This window comes from Sinocyclocheilus anshuiensis, unplaced genomic scaffold, assembly GCF_001515605.1.
Source record: "Sinocyclocheilus anshuiensis isolate Anshui unplaced genomic scaffold, SAMN03320099.WGS_v1.1 scaffold217, whole genome shotgun sequence".
Classification (NCBI taxonomy): Eukaryota; Metazoa; Chordata; class Actinopteri; order Cypriniformes; family Cyprinidae; genus Sinocyclocheilus; species Sinocyclocheilus anshuiensis.
Window position 1 is genome coordinate 2,390,600 of NW_015536538.1, and position 20,314 is coordinate 2,410,913.

The following is a 20,314-nucleotide window of genomic DNA, read 5'->3' on the forward strand; positions in this document are numbered from 1 at the left end:
TATATATAAACAGCTGTTTTCTATGTGAATATCTGTTAAAATGTAATTTATTCCTGTGATGCGCAGCTGTATTTTTAGCATCATTACTCCAGTCTTCAGTGTCACATGATCTTCAGAAATCATTCTAATATGCTGATTTACTGCTCAAGAAACATTTCTGATTATCATCAATGTTGGAAACAGTTGTGCTGCCCAATATTTTTGTAGAAACCGTGATACATTTTATTTTTCAGGATTCACAGACGAATAGAAAGTAAAACTTTCTGACTGAGCGCATTTTTAAACCGGCTAATATTCCTCTCTTGTGGTCTATCAGCCTGAGTTTTTACAAAATGACTTATTCATAAAGCCGCTCTCTCTTCATCTCATCAGTCAGATATCAGACAGTCTCGGTCTTATAATAGAAATCTCATAATTCTACATGTCAGACTATTATTCTGGCATGAATTCCATTGGGACGAGGGTGTCAGAGGAGCTGTTTAACACTGCAGCTACAGAATCACACTCTTGTACATGCAGTTTCTATAAATATACATAAAACTCGCAGCAATTCCTGTATTATCATATGCATCTTTTTGAACCCTTTACTACAAGAAAAAAAAAGATCACATACAAAAAGAAAGGGGAAAAAATGGGATGCAATCTCTTTAATATCCTAATTGTTTGATAAGTTTTTTCCCAAACTATAGTTTGGGAAAAACCTATGTATACACTCTAAAAAATGCCGGGTCATTTTTAACCCAAATGCTGGGTTCAGGCTGTTGGGTCATTTTATTGGGTTATTTTTTAATATTTTTACCCAGGTGCTTGCATTTTTTTTTAATGCTGGGTGATTTTTTCTACCCACATGCTGGGTTTAGCGTGCTGGGTCATATGTTAGGTAGTTTTTGTGTTACCCAGCCGTTGGGTTAGTGGCTGGGTCAATCTGGGCGATTTAGCAAAAAATTAAAATCTAGATTTTTTTTAGAACGATTCTCGATTTTTTACGATTTTTAACTAGTCAATTTGAAAATGTAATTACAACATGATTCAAGTAACTTATTCTTTATTAACCCTCTAGTTAAAGAAAATTCTATTCCACCACACATGAAGTTGTCAACATGATGTAAATGTTAAACAAATAACTTGTTAAATATCTTTGCAGAAAAGATGCATGAACTACAACTACATCTTTTTACGTACAAACGTGTCTTATGCATATTATATGTTCAGAAAGTCAAGGTAATTCAAATTCAAAATGACTTAAGGTATAACACAAGTAAACTATTTTTAACTATAAATGTTCAGTAAAAACAACAGCAGCTTTCAGCCAATGATGCAAACATTAAATAGCAGACATACAGTAGTAGTCATGAGCGAAATAAAGGTTTATGTCTATTTTATTTCATTTATAAAGTCTTTACTACTGTGCTGTAAATTATATTATTTTACGCAACGCAACATACAAGGACGAGATGTCAGTCAGCAGCGGTCGTTTCGCACGATGGAAACACCTTTTGTCTTGCATAACATAAACTGAAAAATTGCATAACACACTAAAAACAATTTTTTCTATAATGCTTGTTAAATGAGTTTAAATTCATGTAATATTGTAAATTATGCTGTTTTCGCCCAAATAAATTCAATGTCTTATATTTTTGTCCATGGGTGTTCTTGCTTAATAATAAATGTTTATATTTTGATTATTGCTGTTGCCTCAAGTAATTCTGTGTGGGATTTTTAATTTCCAGCCTATTTTAAGCCAGCAATATAGTATTTTTTAAACAATAGTTGACCTAAATAAAACAACCCAGCATTTGGGTAAAACATTTAACCCAACCAGTTTAAACACAATAACTCGGCATGTGTTCTGTCCAATATTTACCCAGTGCTGGGTTGCCAAATAACCCAGCATTTTTTAGAGAGTAGGGGTCACGAGTTAATAAAAAAGAAATATTTAAAACCGAAAATTGAAATAAATCATTTTTAAATAAACTTACTTTTTTAACTTAAAAATAGCAAAAAAAAAGTAAAATATTTTATAAATATTATTAAAAAAATGTAATAAAATATTTGATTTGTTTACATGCATGTCATCTGACAACAACTGACAGAAATATTATCATGTGAACGTGTTGTTAAATTAAATTAATAAAATTAATTCAATCTTAAAATGGAACTTTAAAATAAAAAATTTTAAATAAATTAATGAACTAAAAATTGTTTAAATATTTTATAAATATTATTTAAAAAATAAAATATTTTTTGTTAACATGCACGTCATCTGAAAACAACTGACATTAGACAAATAGGGTCATTCCGTGTCAACTCAACCAGAGGTCCCCGGCTCAAATTTTTGATTTTGCTAATATTTTTTCTGAAGAAAGATAAACATGTCTAGTGATGAAAGCCAAACTATTAAATGTCATGGATGAATATTTACGGAGTAATCCACTATTTTGTAGAGGGGGGTTGTTTTTAAATTGAGATAATAACCCAATATTGTTTTTAAATTGAGATAATAAATTATAAAATGGAAAATTTAAATACATTTGAAAATTAATTACATTTTTACTAAAAATAAAATATTCAAACATTTTATACATTTTTTTTGGAAAAAAAAATGTATACATGCATGATATGATGCTGATTTTAGACCAATTTTAATGTGAACGTGTTGTTAAATTATTGAAATAACGGGGATATTTTAGCTTAAAGGGGTTTGGGTTGACAAAAAAAAAAAAAGGTTGGAACTCCCTGCTCTAGAGCAAAAAAAAAACCCTCATTATGTTCTCACAAGATCTCAAGAACGTCTCAAACCGTGCTCAGATTTGCCAAGCTACTGAAGTTTGCAGTAAAAAGCCATCAATGCGATCTCAAACATTTCTCTCGTTTAAATGACCTGAGCAGCTCTCTATATTAATTTTATAGCACTATACTCTTATAACTATTGGCTCATTTGGCACTGTTTTATTTCCTAAAAGAGGTTTTAGGAGAATCTCAACTAAGAACTCCATTAAGTTCCCTGAGCTTTAAACGAGCAACCTCTGAGCAACGAAATCTTCCTCTGGGTCCATTTAAAGAAACACGCCAAATAAAAACACTATTGTGTTCTCTAATTATGTGTCAACACACCACTAATGAAAGAGGAAAGTACCAAAAACATATGAAATGGCATTTCCTGTTGCTACTTTGTATCTCTGTCAAGTGCGTTCCGTTTCTCATCAGGCTAATTCTCATCAAACCGTAAAAACAAACGGCAGCGCCACTTTGGGTTCATTAGAGGAAACGTTCATTGGCGCTGATGCCAAACGGGCGAATTGTTGGATACAGCAACACTGCCTTTCCGTTTTAGGATGCCCAGACCGGAAATACATCAGAAATGGACAAAGATGCACAACATTAAACATGCAAAAGGCATCTTTTCACCTATTTAAGTACTCACTAATGGTGTCATTTAGGGTTAAGGATTGTTTGTTCAAGTATGAGCAATAGTAACAGTAAATAACACAGCTAATTTAAAATTCAACATACGTCTAACATATGCAAATGAGCGCTTAATCAAAAGCATGCATCCTACAGAAAATCCTCTGCAGTCTAATCAGCACAAACAATGCATTTATTCTAATTCACTATAGTTTTAATCATAATCGTCGACCCGGCGGACCGGCTCATTCAGTCATTATCAAGATGATTTTGTTTGATTCCTTTGGTCTTTCGCTTGATTACGGCATAAATTAACTGGCCAGTGTGAAGGAACAAGACTGTTTGATTCAAATGGACATGGAAACAGACATGCTAACATGCATGCCATGTGTATTATTATAGCTGGACTTCTCTTTCTATCTCTCCATCCCCCATCTTTCTCGCGGTTTGAGATTGTAGCCTGTTTAAAACCCTCATTGCCCTGGGCAACACGATAATGCGCCTGTCAAAAGCACTTTCCGTTATAATGGCCTGGCTTGTGAACGGGGGAGAGGCAGATAACGCGCTGTGCATGCACACATACACATACATAAGCTCATATCTCACGTACTGTGCTTGCATGATTTCAATGCACAGAATATAAATGCACATATTTCTGTATAGCGTCACGGATTGCAATATTTTACATAAAGTGCACACATATCAAAAGCTATGTTCCTAAACCTAGCATTGCACGCATCCTTCACAGAGAACTTAAATCCCGAATGCTAGAATAGAGAATTGCTTGCTTTCTCTGACTCTAGAAAAATAGTCAGACTCCAGTAATCTCATATGCATGATTATTTTTGCTAAAAAAAAAAAAAAATCACGATTATTGTTAAAAAATACGAAAAAATGCGATGAGCTGAAAACACAGAGATTTGTACAACTTGCATGTTTGTCTATTGAGATGTTCTGCTTGAATAAATGTGTAATACAGCCAGTCTGTTTGCTGTGACTGTCACTGAATCTGTGAGCAAACCGTGTGAGATGACATTCATGATGTGCTTGTGTTTTGAATGTTACCATGTTACTGCACTAACAACTTTTTGATGTAAAAAAAAATTATAGATATTTTTCAATATTAAGAAAATGTATTTGAATGCATCACTGTTTGAAATTTATAAGAACAAAAATCTGAGTACCACCATTTGGACTGAATGCAATTTTACGTTACTTTGAATTTATCTCATGATTGTCTAAAAAAAACAAACAAAAAAAAAGTCTAAATTTATGAAACCTGAATGTTTATATTTAACCAAATAAAGCAACCTAAATATTACTCTATTGCAAGTAAAATGAAATTGTTTGAAAACATTTCAAAGTTTCACTTTCAGATGAAAAAGATGACCCAAATAGGAAACAAAGTTTTTAAAAAGGGTTATATCTCTTAAATTAATTGTTAAAAAAAAAAAAAAAAAATTTATTAATTACAAATTAAATATTTTTATATGTAATAAATTAAATACATTTACACAACAATGGCATTTTTTCAAGGCCTGAAAACCAGTTTTAACGTTTTTGAAAACGATGCTGTGTATGCTACAAAAACTAATTCGTGAAAACGGTGACACGACTTCATTTTCAACTAAAAACTGAAAACTTATTAAACATTTTGGCTGCTAATTTACACAACAACAGTGTTTTGGGGGCTTGAAAAGGCATTTCAAAGTGCACGACACGTTTTTGAAAACAATACCATTACCATCTCCATGTAAACTACTAAAATTTTCTTCTAAAATTAGCATTTTTCTCAGGCTTCTGTTAAAGGGGTCATAGGATGCCCATTTTCCACAAGTTGATATGATTATTTAGGGACTTAATGAAAAGTCTGTAACATAGTTTGTTCTGTAGATGAGGCTGGATCATGAATGATTCGCGCGAACATAGACGCATTTATGTAGATCAGGGAGCATTCCCTTCAGAAACAATGTAATCCACTGTGTCTTCAGCGGCTCAGATGTCGGGAGTAAATTACGACTGCTGTTCATTATTACATCCAACAACAGAACAACTCAGTCGCTTAGGAGTCATTCTTGTCTACATCTGCTCCGGCGGTGAAACAATGGAGGACTGATGACAGCTCACTCAGGGCGGAGCTAAGGTAAGACGCCAGTCCAGTCTGTGCTGAAACGCTACTGTCAATCAAACTATCGTGGGAGGGGCCTGTCTGTGTGATGTCACACTGACAGGCATCTGAGATCGGCTCGATTTGAGAAATGGGAAATGATTTAATGAGATTAAAAAAAAAACACTGGGTGGATTTTTATCATTATAGTGTGGTTGTGTACACACACTGCCAACACACATTTATGTTCAAACAACTTGTAAAAGTGCATGTAGCATCCTATGACCCCTTTAACATTCAGTTATTTCACTTTAATGGCAATGAAAAGAACCTATTCATTTCTATTAAAGTGAAATTACTGAACCTACACATAGGAGCCTGTTAACAAATGCTCATTTTAAAAGAAAATTTCAAACTGTACTTTTCAAAACGGAACTCTTCATGTGCATGCGTCTTGTGTTCACGCAGTGTTTCTTTACAATGTGACATTGCCAACTACTGGCCTGGGTTGCATAATACAGCCTTTTAAGTTATTTGCAAAAAAAAAAAAAAAAAAAAAAAAACTTTGAGAAACAAGCTTCAAAGTGCAAGTTTTTGAAAACGATACCATTATCGTTTCTGCGTAACCTTCAAAAACGCTAATTTGGGAAAGCGTCATGTGCATGTGTATTACGTGTTTAGTCTTGTACTTTTAAACCACAATAGGGTCATTCCGTGTAAACTCAACCAGAGGTCCCCGGCTCAAATTTTTGATTTTGCTAATATTTTGTATGAAGAAAGATAGACATGTATAGTGATGAAAGCCAAAATATTGAATGTCATGGATGAATATTTACTGAGTAATCCAATATTTTGTAGAGGGGGGTCAAAATTGCAATTTTCACCTGAGATTCAGAGTCAAATTACAGGGGGTTAAAAATGACTTTAGAAAGATGGCAGCATCATTATTTTATGTTTACACAGAGATTGGTAGGTCTGTTAGTAAAATCTGTTGACTTTAGCAATCTTTGTTGCATTATGTGCCAATGGTGACCATTCAAAAATGGGGAAAGAGCACTTTTCAAGTTTTTTCTCCAAAGTTTGCATGCATGTAACTCAAGAAGTATTAAAGATATCTTAAAGCCCTTTTAGATATTGGGTCTTAACAAACCTTCCGTTTGGCATCTTCATTTTCAAGGCCCTACATCGTTCAGTCCCAGAGATATTGGGATTTCAATGAGGCTCCATATTCAAATTATTGAATATTACCCATTTTCAGTGGTTGAAAACCAAATGTTGCTCAATTTGTATACAGCCGATACTTATTTTATTTAAAGCAGAATGTCTGAAGAATAAGTAATGTTGAAAGTAGAAATGCATCTTGTTTCCCTCTGTCAAAACAATTTTATAGGACATACCTGTTTGAGTGTCATAAATATTATTTTGAGTGTCATATAATATTATCGACATTCCCCTTTAAAAGGAAAGTAGTATCATATTTTTGCAGTGACCCACATTTGGTTTTTGGCCACTGAAAATGTGTACATTTTAATAATTTACTCCTGGAGCCATATTAAAATTCCAATATCTCTGGAACCGAACCATATAGAGCCTTAAAAATAATGATGCCAAAAGGAAAGTTTGTTAAGACCCAATATCTAAAAGGGCATTAAGATTTCTTGAGTTACAGGCATGCAAACTTTGAAGAAAAAACTTGAAAAGTGCTCTTTCCCCATTTTTGAAAGGTCACCATTGGCACATAATGCAACCCAATAGTGTATTTAGTCATTTTTGCTGGATCTGTGTGAACAGGGATTGTTGCAAACTTTTCTAAAATGCAAAGAAAAAAAATGACAGTACATTTTAGTACATCGTTGTCAAGTAAAGGCACTCTTAATTGCTGCAAACAACTGCATGCCAGAAAACAGACTGCACTGCACTTTTACACAGTGTTTTTTTCTTCAGGTCATCAGCGTTTTTTCCATAATGTAGAGAGAGCGAGTGTGTTGCCAGGTTGCCAAAAGAAAGTAAACCACTGGGCAGAAAATGTATCAAAAGCTCTGGGGGATTGAAACTCTTGAAATCTGGCAACCACAACCTTGAAATCTTGTGGAAGATTCTCACCAATGCAAGATGCCAAATTTTGATTAAAATGAAACATTTTTCAGGATAAATAACCAGCAGGCGAGTATGCTTAATAAATCAAGAGAAGCAGAAATAGTGACCATTGATTATAATACGATTCATGGCGCAGCTTTAATATGCATCTCCTCTAGAGTTTCAGAAGAGATCTCAACAATGTCTCACACAGTGCTTAACATCTCAAAGTCTGCAATATCTCAATATGAACTCAAACATTTATCATCAAATGATCAGAGCAGCTACTCCTACTGAATAACAACTACTGACTCATTTGAGTCTGTTTTTATTTCTCCTGAGGAATTTTAGGGAAAGCATTTAAGACAGTTGAAATCTAATTGAAGCTTAACTAAGATCTTCCACACTTTGAAACACAAATCTCAGAGCAATGAAACATTCGTCTGGGGTGTTTCATATCACTCATAATTACATTCATTTGCGGGTGTTTTCTCAGAGGAGGCGGTGAAGCAGCGGCTCAAAAATTAATCAACAGTACAAAAACTGAATAGACTGAATAGTGTTTAAAGCACTAATTTTCTTTAGTTTCAGACTGAGCTCACTGTGTACTCATAGAGATCTTAAATCATGCTGTGAATGTGAAGGAGGAATGGAGAAATACCAGAGAGGAAGCAGTGCCTCTACTGTGCTATGACTGGCCAATTATCTTTCTATCACGTCAAGATAATTGTATTTATATAGTGATTTATACAATACAAATAGCTTCAAACCAGCTTTACAGTAAAAATCAGTGCAAATGCCTTGCAATTCAGTTCCAGAGATTAATCACATGGGTACATCCAGTGGAAATGGACAGACTCAATTAAAAAAAAAAAAAAAAAGAGAAAATATACAAATACGTCTAACATAAAATATCAATACTATCAAATATCAAAAACACACAACAAAATAACTAAAACTGAAGCGAAAACAGAAAATAAAAAAACGAATTCAAGATATGAATAAAAACTATAAAGACATTTAAAAAAAATCAAAATTACTAAAATAACTAAAAAAAAATGAAAACAGAAAATACAAATGCAAAATATGAATAAAAATCGTATGCATATTTAAAAATATATAAAATACAACACAATTACTAAGAATAAATTACATAAAAACAGAAAATATGAAAATAAAACTAATTTAAATATGAATAAAATTATAGACACATTAAATAAAAGAAAATGACAAAAACAACAAAATTATTAAATATAAAATACATTCAAAATCTTTATAACTATATATAAATAAAAAATTAAAACAAAAAACTTAACTAAAATTACAATGAAAACCGAAATTTCCATGCCTTTAACCTGGAAACTATGTATATTTGAATAAATTATGATATACATATACTGGACTGAAAAAACAAAAACAAAAGCAGAGAGGGTCGTTTCAGAAGTCCAACACACACCACTGATGCATAAAAATAAAGAGATAAATGTTTACAAGACATAGAACCGATTAATACACCTTATGCAGAACACACACTACAAGACTCATATTTTCAGGCAGTTTTTATCTTGTAATTTTATTTTTATATTTATTTATTTTATCTTTTTGATGTACTTTACCTTTTATTGTTTGCAAATCAGTACAAAAAGGATGCAAAGCTCTGTTGATATCAATGCACTGCCATGTCAAGCGAGTGTGGGAATTAATTTTTAAACAATACAATCTGGTCTTAAATTATGCAAACGGCGATGACAAACTGTCTTGTAGTGTGTGTTTTCTTTTGTTCAGATTTCTAGAAACATTAATTTTTCTTTATCTTCATGAAAAATTCATGGTCATGCCAATTGAGTCAACCTGATACAGCTGGTGTTTATCTTTTATTATTCTTGGCAAATTAGTGCAAAATCATGCGAAACCCTTCCTCCACATTATTTGTTGCCGTCAATGCATTGCCATTTACACAGGTTTATGTGAAAACTCATTTTGAGTCGATACAATCTGGTCATGAAACATGCGCCAAGCGACGACCTTCTGTCTTGTAGCATGCATTTGCTTTTATTCAGTTTTTTAGAAATCTGAATTTTCCTTAATCAGGTTATGCCAATTGAGTCAACCTGTTTACAAATTCTACTTATCTTTTACTCTTTGCAAATCAGTGCAAAAACGATGCAAAGCCCTAGCTTATTTGTTGACATCACTGCATTGCCATGTACACAAGCTTGTGTGCAAATTAAAATTGACAATCTTGCATTGTGCATTTGCTTTTATTCAGTTTTCTAGAAATCAGATTTTTTTCAGAATACGCCAATTGAGTCAATATGTGATACAAACATTAAGAAAACTATTTTAAACACATTTACCAGCACACTTGTCTTTAAAACAAGTCTGCATTTCTATTCATAATGACAATAAAGATGGTGGAACTGCAGACAGGACAGAAAGAGAGACAGATGTCAAGACGACGCAGGAACACGAGTCCCTGGAGCTCAAGCCTTCAAAAAGCCTTGTCAATAGAGTGTGTCAAAATAAAAAGCCATAATGCACGACTGACCAGCATCTCACACAGTCACACTGCAAAAAATGATTTTCTTACTTAGTATTTTTGTCCTGTTTTCTAGTACAAATATCTAAACATTCTTGAATCAAGATGCATTTACTTCACAGGTAAAATGACTTAAGATTTTAAGAAAAAAAGGATCAAAGTTTTGTTAGTTTTTGCTTTAAACGAGCAAAAATATCTGCCAATGGAGTAAGAAAAATAATCTTGTTTAGCCTTTGAATTATGATTACTTTTCTTACTCCACTGGCAGATATTTATGCTCGTTTAAAGCAAAAACGAACAACATTTTGATCCTTTTTTTAAAGACAACAATACTTAAGTCATTTTACCGGTCAAGTAAATGCATCTTGATTCAGGAATGTTTAGATATTTATACTAGAAAACAAGACAAAAATACTACGTAAGAAAATCATTTTTTGCAGTGCAGGATGAGCGCCGCTCACTTCATCCGAACTAAACTTTCAATGCTCCTCAACATTCAGGATGAAAGCGACGCGCAAAAGCAAAACCTCCAACTAATGTTGCATAAGCTCAGTGTTCGCAGCCCACGCGCTCCACAGGTTGCGCGGCTCCAGGGTTCACCTGCGTGTGTGTGTGTGTGTGTGTGTCTGTGTGTGTGTGTGTGTGTGTGTGTGTGTGTGAGTGTAGTTCACTCACCCAGGTCTGGAGTGTGACGGCTGCGTCCTCATCTGTCTCCTGCTCGCCGTCTCCTCCTCGCGTCTGTCCATAAGTCACACGAACGCGTCCATACGTGTCCTCAAGCCCGTGTGTGTGTGTGTGTGTTTACCTCTCTGGCATCAGAAACGCCGACACACACTCTATCCTCCTTGCGCGCACGATCAGAGATGCTCTTCCAGAGAAAGCTCTCGTTCGCTCGCGTGTGTGTGTGTGTGAGAGAGAGAGAGAGAGAGAGAGAGAGACAGAACACACACTGGCGCTGTCTCGAGTCGCTGTCTCCGTCTATCTGCTGCTCAGAGCTCACGCTGCTGTTTGGTTTCTCAGCTCACCCCGCTGACACGCTCAGGGAGCCACGCGCAAGTGCAGCACTAGAGCAAAACGCAGAGCGGATAAGGGATCGTGGACAATTCATAGCTTTCAGTCACGTGACCGGTGTTCTGACAATTTGTGCTACCCCAGGGCCCTAACCACCATAGACATTGAGGGGGACAAGTTCCCCCCAATAATTAGAGATGGCCAATCTGCCAGTTCTTGCACTGATCTGCTGCACTCCATTACGCAGCGCTCTGTTTTTTAGGATGACAAAAAGCTGTAAAAGTTAAATTTTCAGCCTGGCCTGCTCAGCGGGTTAGCAGCGCTCATCAACGTCAAAAAAACTGATATAGCCAATCAAATCAAAGTAGGCGGGCTTTACTGTTCACAGCAGCAGAGCGCGGATTTCAGCACTCGTCACTTTATTGCTGAAAGAGAGCGAGGTAAGATGCAAATCATTTAATATTAGCGCCGCTGATTAGATTAGTGAACAATAATCAAATTTTTTACCCATGAACAATAATACTAAAAATCCAGCTAAAAGTACGCTTTTCCATTTCTTAAACAAAACGAAAAAAAAACAAAAATCTAACCGTTTCTCATTTCTCTTTATTTATTTATTTTTAGTAGAAAATCCAATGTCCAGAAGATACATGGACCCTATAAGGGTGTAACGTCACACGAAAACGATCAATTACATAACATTCAATTCGCATTGATTTGTGAAGCGCACATATAATTTCAAAGCAGCTTTAATATGTTGCTAGACCACTGCTTTGACATTCTGGCTGGTTCTGAGTGTTTTTAGCATGTTTTTAGCATGTTTCTCTGCTACAGTAGGACATTCAAAAAATCCGATCCCTAAATCCATAATCTACTACAATATTCTGGAAAATGAGGGACAGAAGACAGTGTGATCAATGTGTCCTACTGTTTTTGCGTTCAAGGTCACTCTCATTTTCACAACCCATGTTTTTTCCACTGGACATTTTCTGGAGGTGTATTTTTAATGTTTTGACAAAACTATGTAGTAAAAAATATTTCCACTCGCGTCACATTGAACGGTGCATGGTGAAAAAGGTTATGCATGTTTCTGATGCCACTGTAATAACTATTCATTAGTGCACATTATTTTAAAGAAAAGGATATGTCATCAAAATATAACAACTTGCTCCATCTCTAAAATCAGACTTCAGACTTGGATTGTTCAATTTCCAGTTCCCATTGACTTCCATTGTAATCTTTGTCCACATAATGGAAGTCAATAGGAAACAAAACTGTTTGGTTACCAACATTCTTCAAAATATCTTCTTTTATGTTATACAAAGGAAAAAAAAGTCATGTTTGGAACAACAAAGAGTAAATGATGACAGAATTAATTTTTTTGGGGTGAAATATCCCTTTAATGTTAACTAGTAGTCAAATATCTACTGTATAATGTATAATGAAAACAGGACTTCATTTGTTCACTTTGCATCTCCAGTAAATGTATCTTGATTTAAGGATGTTTCGAGATTTGTATCGGAAAACAAAACAAAATTACAGTTGAAGATGTTCATTTTTGCAGTGCATGTAGCGTTTAGTGCCTTTATGAATTTTAGACCTTCTGCTCTGATTAAAGAACTTTTAAGGACTTAATTTGTGAAAGCAAGAAACATGACTTTTTAAGAACTGCAGAAACCCTGAGTTCAATTATTCAGCAACCTCTTTTAATATTTTCAAGCACATCAGCTAAATATAACTTTTACCAAACTTTAATTGCGTTTAAGCCAAAAGCAGCTTAAATGGTACAGTACTGTGCTTGCGACGCCATGCCATGGGTTCAAACTCACAAATGCAGATGGTGACCAGGCTGTTAAACTCCAAAAAAAGCAGAATAAAAGTCCAATAAAAATAGCCCATATGATTTTGTGTTCAACAGGAGAAAGTGAAGGTTTGGACTGTCATGAGGGCGGGTAAATCATGACAGATTGATCATTTTTGTGTCTTATTTAAACATCTGCTTTATGAAGTGAATTAATGATGGCATTAAAGCCTGTGATCTCTCCAAACAAGCCCCCAGTCAAACAGACAAACAACTCAATCGGGTTTGTGCAAATTGAGTAAATTGTTCCACTGAGTGAAAGAATGAGCCAATTACAGATCTCGTTATTGTGCACATCATTTATCTTCTGTGCAGCTTTGCTAGTCCGATATTCTGCGTCCTAGTTTTATCCCAGAATTTGCTATTGCATGTGGGTTTAGATTTGCAATTGATTTTTAAAAGCCAAAACATTGTTTGTCATGCACTGGTCACTTTTGATATTTTGGGCTTTTTGGCTTTTCATAAAGTTTTGTTTCAAACTATTGGAAAGAAAACAACCAAAATACACATTTAAGTGTTTATTTCATTGCGCTTTATCTATTTGCGTCTGTAGATTTCAATTCCAATCCATACCGTTAAAGAGTTTTTTTCTTTTACAAATACCAAAACTTAGTTTTGTTCCTATCTATCTATATTCTGAAGGTTTTTACTGAGGGGTTTGTTCATATATCATTTACACTGATTTATACAACATTTTATTCCTAAAAAAAATAGGGCAAATGTGCATATCTTTAAAGGCTGTGAGTTTTCTCTCCACTTCACCAAAACTTAGTTTTATTCTTATCTGTAATCTGAAGGCTTTTACTGAGGGGTTTGTTCATATTTCATTCATACTGATTTATATATAACATTTTATTCCTAAAAATACAATAAAAGTGTTTTTTTTTCTGTCTGTTGACAGTACACTGTAAAAATGCTACAGTAAAAACCTGTTAAATGGTTAACGGTAAATTCCCCTACTATATACGGTGAAAACTGTATTGGACATTACATGCATTGGACATTCATTTTACGGTAGTATACCGTTTTTGGAAGTGAAAAAGACCGTATAATTTACAGTAAATAACCGTAAATTGATATTCCCAGAATTCCCTGCGTTACATTTCAAATTTGATGTTTTTTTGTTGAAATAACTATGTTTCTTCTTAGTTTTTTCTTATCAGTTTTGTATATTAGGGTTGTGTGTTACACCTAATGTTGTTAAATGAATGTTTATTGCATTATTTCAGTTTCATGTGTGTTACCATGATGGTGTTTAGTGTTTGTGTGCACCTTCTGTATATGTTATTATTTAAAAGCTGCTTGTGATGGGCTTTGGTTCATCATGTGACTTTCTCATCACCACCTGCATTTGGTGGTTATCAGTGTATTACAAAGGTACAAAACAGATTTCAGTACTTCAATAGGTTGGTATATTAACATTATATCAGTTAATGAAATTATGGTATTTAACTGTAAATTTAAGTTAAAACCGTAAAACCTAAAACGTTGCTACCGTATTTTTACGGTAAAATTCCGGCAACCACGGCTGCCGTTTTTTTACTGTAAATTTTACGGAATTATTTTTACAGTGTATGTGTGATTTATGGAGTGATAAAAGAAGATACCCAGCTCACAAAAATATGTTTCCATTGAGTTCTAAAAATGTTATTTCTGATTGTTCTGGGAAAAGTTTTTTTCAGACGTTAAGGAAACATTCCATTGTATCATTTTGTAAACATGATGGGAATGTTACTTTTGAGTGTTCTAAAACAAAAATGTTAGATTTAAACTTAAACGTTTCAGGGGAAAAAAACATTCCATGAATGATGTAGGGCTATAAATATAATGTTTTTGTGTTAACTTTTTGAGAACATTATTACAGACTAGTTAACTTTATAAAAAATGTTCTATTAATATTACTGGAAGACTATTTGTTCATATCTTTGAGAGAACCTTTCCAGAATATTCTGAGAACGTTTCCTGTCAGCTGGATTTCCAAAATCCCAAAAATGTCAGCGAAATCAAACAATTTCCTTTAAACACGCAGCGTGTGGCTTCTCCAGATGTTAACTGATGAACTGGATTACTTGTGGATTATTGTGATGTTTTTATCAGCTGTTTGGACTCTCATTCTGACGGCACCCATTCACTGCAGAGCATCCATTGCTGAGACACTGATGCAATGCTACATTTCTACAAACCTGATTAAGAAACTAATCTTGGATTTTCTGAGGCCTGAGCTCATTTGCACTCATTTTTAGGTGAACTGTTCCTTTAAATGTTTTACCCTATTCACCTGTGCATGGTGTTTTGCCTTAAGTAGGTTGTTATAAAGTGTGTTTGCTGCATGTGTGTGTCTTTGAGGTTTACCAGATGGCTCTACTCACGGCTCTCTCTCTGTTTCTCTCATCCGTGTCTCTCCGTCCAGAATCTCTCTCAGCGTAACAAGAGCGAAACACACTCGAGCAGTAAATATAGGTCACGGTCGCATTGAAGCTTCTCTCTCAGCGCTGTAACACACAATAACAGCCCGCACTATTGACTTCCCATCCAGCGCTGCTTTTATCCGTGTGCTCTTCAACATTTCCACCCGAGGCTGTGAGAGAAAACTCCAGCCGGTTTAGAGTAATCCAGCGCCGCAGGCTGTGGTGTTACGGGTTAGAAAGATACAGACCATCATTAGAGAAGCCTGGATTTGACACTTGGAACCGGTGGACACTACAAAACCCCCAAAAATATTTAGCATAAATTTAGGATTTATGTCTTTGAATTGCATATAAAATTCCCATGCATTTGGATTTCAGAGTTTAAACTCAAACCAATACACTTAATGTGATGCATGTTTGTCAGTCATACATAAAAGAAAATGCACTCAAAAATCATGGCATCGTTTGTTATGAACTATTTACGTCCATTTTATTATTCATATAATCATATTTTCAAAATGCATTTATTCAAATTGCTTAGAATCAATTGTGAAACAATTAAATTTTTTCAGTTAAAAAGTATGAACAGGATGTTAAACAAATTTAGGAAAAAGCAAAAGAACAAGCTACATTAAGTTAGTTAAAACATGAGACTGAAAGGATTTGAGTTTATGATAAATAAATCTGGATATTGTGCATTTATATTTAGTTTATTAGTACTAAATCCTACCTGTTTCTTACCCATTTCATTTGTCGTCTAGATTTGACAAATATGCATCACATTAAGTTTATTCGTTGGTTTCAGTGTTATTTTAGTATCACTGAGATACTATTATAGTTGTCATTGATATTTTAATTTTATTATTGTATTTTTTATTTATATTTTTATTTTTAATTTTAGTTAGTTTTAGTAATTTTGTTGCATGTTTTTGTCATTTTTAGTAGTTTTTGATTTTTTTATATTTATATGTCTATATCATTTTATTAATTTTTATTTCAGTTTTAGTTTATTTTAGTGCATCAAGTTAAAATAAATTAAAATGAGAAATGTTGCCTTAGCACACAGCTGAAATTAGTTTTTATATTTTGTTTCAGTTAATGTTTATTTTATTTCAAGTAATTAAATTTTTTTTTTTTTTTTTTAGTTAACTACATAAGCCTGGTTTGTTTATGTTACAACTGTGTAATTCAAACGAATATGAAATATTGTATTCAATTCAAATACATGAATCTTAAATTTAGGCCTAATTGTTTTTTTTTTTTTGTCTTTATAGGCCGCTGTGTTTCTTTTCACGCAATCAAGCATCACTAACCCCAGCGCCTCGGGACAATTTCCAGCTAGCGTTCTTGATTTTCTGCATCCGCTGAGCTGGTAAAACATTCCCTTCCTGAAGCAGCTGGGAGCTTGTTGACACTTTTGAAAGGGAAAATCAAGTTGAAGATGCTGGGAGCATTTCAGCATTTCACTCACTTCTGGCTCTTGAAAACTGAAACAAGAAAATAAAGCAGAAGTTTATGCATCAAGGTATTAGTTTGGATGGGGGTGACTAAATAAAAAAAATTGTACACAACATTTTACATAAATGTATAATTTGAAGATTTTTGTGTGTATATATATATATATCAATATTATTTTTTGATTGATTTAATTAAAAAAGTATTTTAATCTTACATTTTTATTATTTTAATTAATTATTATTGTTTTTTTTTTCATCGAACAAAAGTTTGGGAAACCCTGAATATGTGAGACTACACGGTTTTATCTCATTTTCATCTCCACTACCTTCTGGTCTTCACAAAACTACATTTTGCACACGATGTGTATTAAACGCAGCAGCAATTTAGTTTTTCTGGTGTTGCCACAGCTAAAAATCCCAAACTATTTGTTTAAAATTTGTGTGGCACAAAAGACATACGGCATATGTAAATTTGTCATAATAAATAATAAGAAAACTCGCCAGAGCAATTAAAAAAATGATGGAAGAGGACCTACAGGATGAAAGCTGACTGATATTTGCCTGATTTAAAAAAAAAAAATTTTCATAAATATCTGCAGGTGTCGATAGCTGTAAAGAGAAAAATTACAGAGGAGCATTAAAAGCAGTCAATCAGCTTAGGCTGGTTTTAGCTGTTTGTTTGTTTTTCAGTAGGGAGTCGTTAAGCTTTGCTATGGGAGTCTTATTGTATAAAAGTTTTCACCCCCTCAATGAAAGTCTATGGGATTTTAGGTGGTTTTGATACTCTGGTTTACGAAAACCATAAGCCGGATCAGTTAGAAAAGATATAGCAACCCGAGTCAGACCAGTCTGAAGGTCTGACCCGAGTTTGGTGGTTGTAGCTTTAAAAGTCTAGGAGGAGATACACTTTAAAATTTGGTCTCAAGAAGAAGAAGAAGTTTAAACAGGATTTCAGTAAGTTGGCTTTTTCAAGCCAACTTAATGAAATGGATGATATGGTCTTGTGTTCATCTCTAACTGCAAATGTTGGCATTTTAAAACCAAATAGCAGGTGAAAGAAATCCGCCCCGCTGTAAATATATAGTGATGGACTGTCTCTTTCCTCATTATATGAACACAAGCTACAGCCCAATCCCACATCAGCCCCACTCTCTCCTGCGCTGGATTGATCTTCATTACGCCTGGCATGCAGCTCTTTACCCACAATCCTTGGCTGCGTTCCCGTACTGAGCTATAAAATCTGCCCTAACAACATGCAGGCCAGAAAAACAGCTCCGGCAATGTGCTGAGGGCAGATAAACCTCACCCGCTCGCAGATTCAGTGTTTAATTCTTTCATTAATGAAGTCTTTTTCTGGGCAGGTTGAGAGTAAGTCAGGAACACGTGTGTCTGATATGAGTTATGGTGGTTATGAAACGTTGAGAGGGACTGGTTAAGCTGAGTAAAACTAGTTTGTTGAGCTAGAAACTATTCGTAACCGAAAATAGTTAAGCTTCAATCAATTAACTGCTTTGAAAAGTAGTTAGCTAAACTAAGATATGAACATGATTATGGTTTACTGAAACAAACCATTTTAATAATAATAGTTATTATTATTATTATTATAATTTATTAGAAATAAATGCAATAAAATACAAAACTTAATTTCAACTAGTTGGCATTTTTATTTTAGTATTTTTTTGTGCTGTCAAATGATTAATAGCGATTAATCGCATCCAAAATAAAAGTGTTTCTTTACATAATGTATGTATGTGTACTGTTTATTTATTATGTATATATATATATACATATATATATGCACACACACACACATGCATGTATATATTTCAGAAACATGTTATGTTTATATTTATACTATAAATTATATGAATATAAATATAGACATGTAAATACATGTATTTTCATATTTTCAAAATATATACTGTATGAGTGTATATACACAGAACACAGACATATATTATGCAAACAAAAACTTTTATTTTGGAAGCGGTTAATCGCGATTAATCGTTTGACAGCACTAGTAATTTTAAGTGCTTTTGTCATTTTTATTATTTTTTATCTATATATATATATTTTTTTTTATTATTTGTTAAATATTACACTTTAGCTTTAATATATTTGAGCTACAATCAAGCCATTCTTTTCAAAAGTAGTTAGCTACACTGCCATTTACTAATAAACAGGGTTATTATTTGTAACTAAATTAAAAAAAAACATAAAAACATTGTTTTTTTACTTGAAATAATTGTCAACTATATTATATATATATATATATATATATATAAACAAACTTTATTTCAACTATAGTTGCTGATGCAATATTTCTTCTTTTAGTTTAGTTATAGTTGAAGTACTACAATCACCAAAACTAAATAAACTGATTTTTCATAGGAGATCACAGATTTTTTTAAGGAGGTCATTCAGTTTATTCAACTTACTGAAATAAAATAAGTTCAAGTACTAAAATAACAAACTTTAATAAATAAAAGCAAAATAGAAATATTTTACAAATACCAAAAAAATATAAAATATATAAAAGAAAAAATAAAAAAAATAGAAAAAAAAAACCTACTAAAAATGACAAAAGCACATAAAAAAGACAATTAATCTGCTAATCTCGCATAATATTTACTGAAGCAAAATATTGTATTTATTTTTTATTATTATTATTTATTTTTTTACAGTTTAAGTGTTTAAGTTTGACCTCTGAATAACACCACTTGTTACTTTCAGAAAGTAAAGGTAATGCTTTACCCTCTGCGCCGCTCATGTGTGTTCAGCATTCGGCTCATGAATCCTGTGCTCTAGCAGCTCAGCCACAGATTTCTGAAGAGAATCCTCTGGTTGAACTCTCAGTGTCTGGTCAAGCGTGAGTGTGTTTGAGGAGTGTGTGTGTGTGAGTGTGTGTGTGTGTGTGTGTGTGAGTGTGTGTGTGTGTGTATATTATATATATATATATATATATATATAAACAAACTTTATTTCAACTATAGTTGCTGATGCAATATTTCTTCTTTTAGTTTAGTTATAGTTGAAGTACTACAATCACCAAAACTAAATAAACTGATTTTTCATAGGAGATCACAGATTTTTTTAAGGAGGTCATTCAGTTTATTCAACTTACTGAAATAAAATAAGTTCAAGTACTAAAATAACAAACTTTAATAAATAAAAGCAAAATAGAAATATTTTACAAATACCAAAAAAATATAAAATATATAAAAGAAAAAATAAAAAAAATAGAAAAAAAAAACCTACTAAAAATGACAAAAGCACATAAAATTACTAATTAAAGCTAATTAATACTATTAAAAAATACTTAATTATATAAAAAATACTAAAATAACAGTGGCATGTTCAGAATGTGAGGGAAAGGTGCTTGAATAACCAGATATTTCTGTTATATATCATAGGTAGTTTTGACATTAACTAGTCTCTCTCTCTCTCTCT

The 20,314-nt window shown here is 33.3% G+C and overlaps 1 protein-coding gene across 1 annotated transcript in view; it reads right to left on the bottom strand.

Annotated features, from left to right (window-relative positions):
* The window catches only part of LOC107696585 (leucine-rich repeat and immunoglobulin-like domain-containing nogo receptor-interacting protein 3), a 46,993-nt gene extending 35,902 nt beyond the window's left edge, over window positions 1-11,091 (bottom strand). The window contains exon 1 of the mRNA XM_016497001.1: window positions 10,803-11,091. The gene's annotated coding sequence lies outside the window, so the exon portion shown is untranslated. The remainder of the gene's footprint in view (window positions 1-10,802) is intronic.
* Between the last annotated feature and the right edge of the window lie 9,223 nt (window positions 11,092-20,314).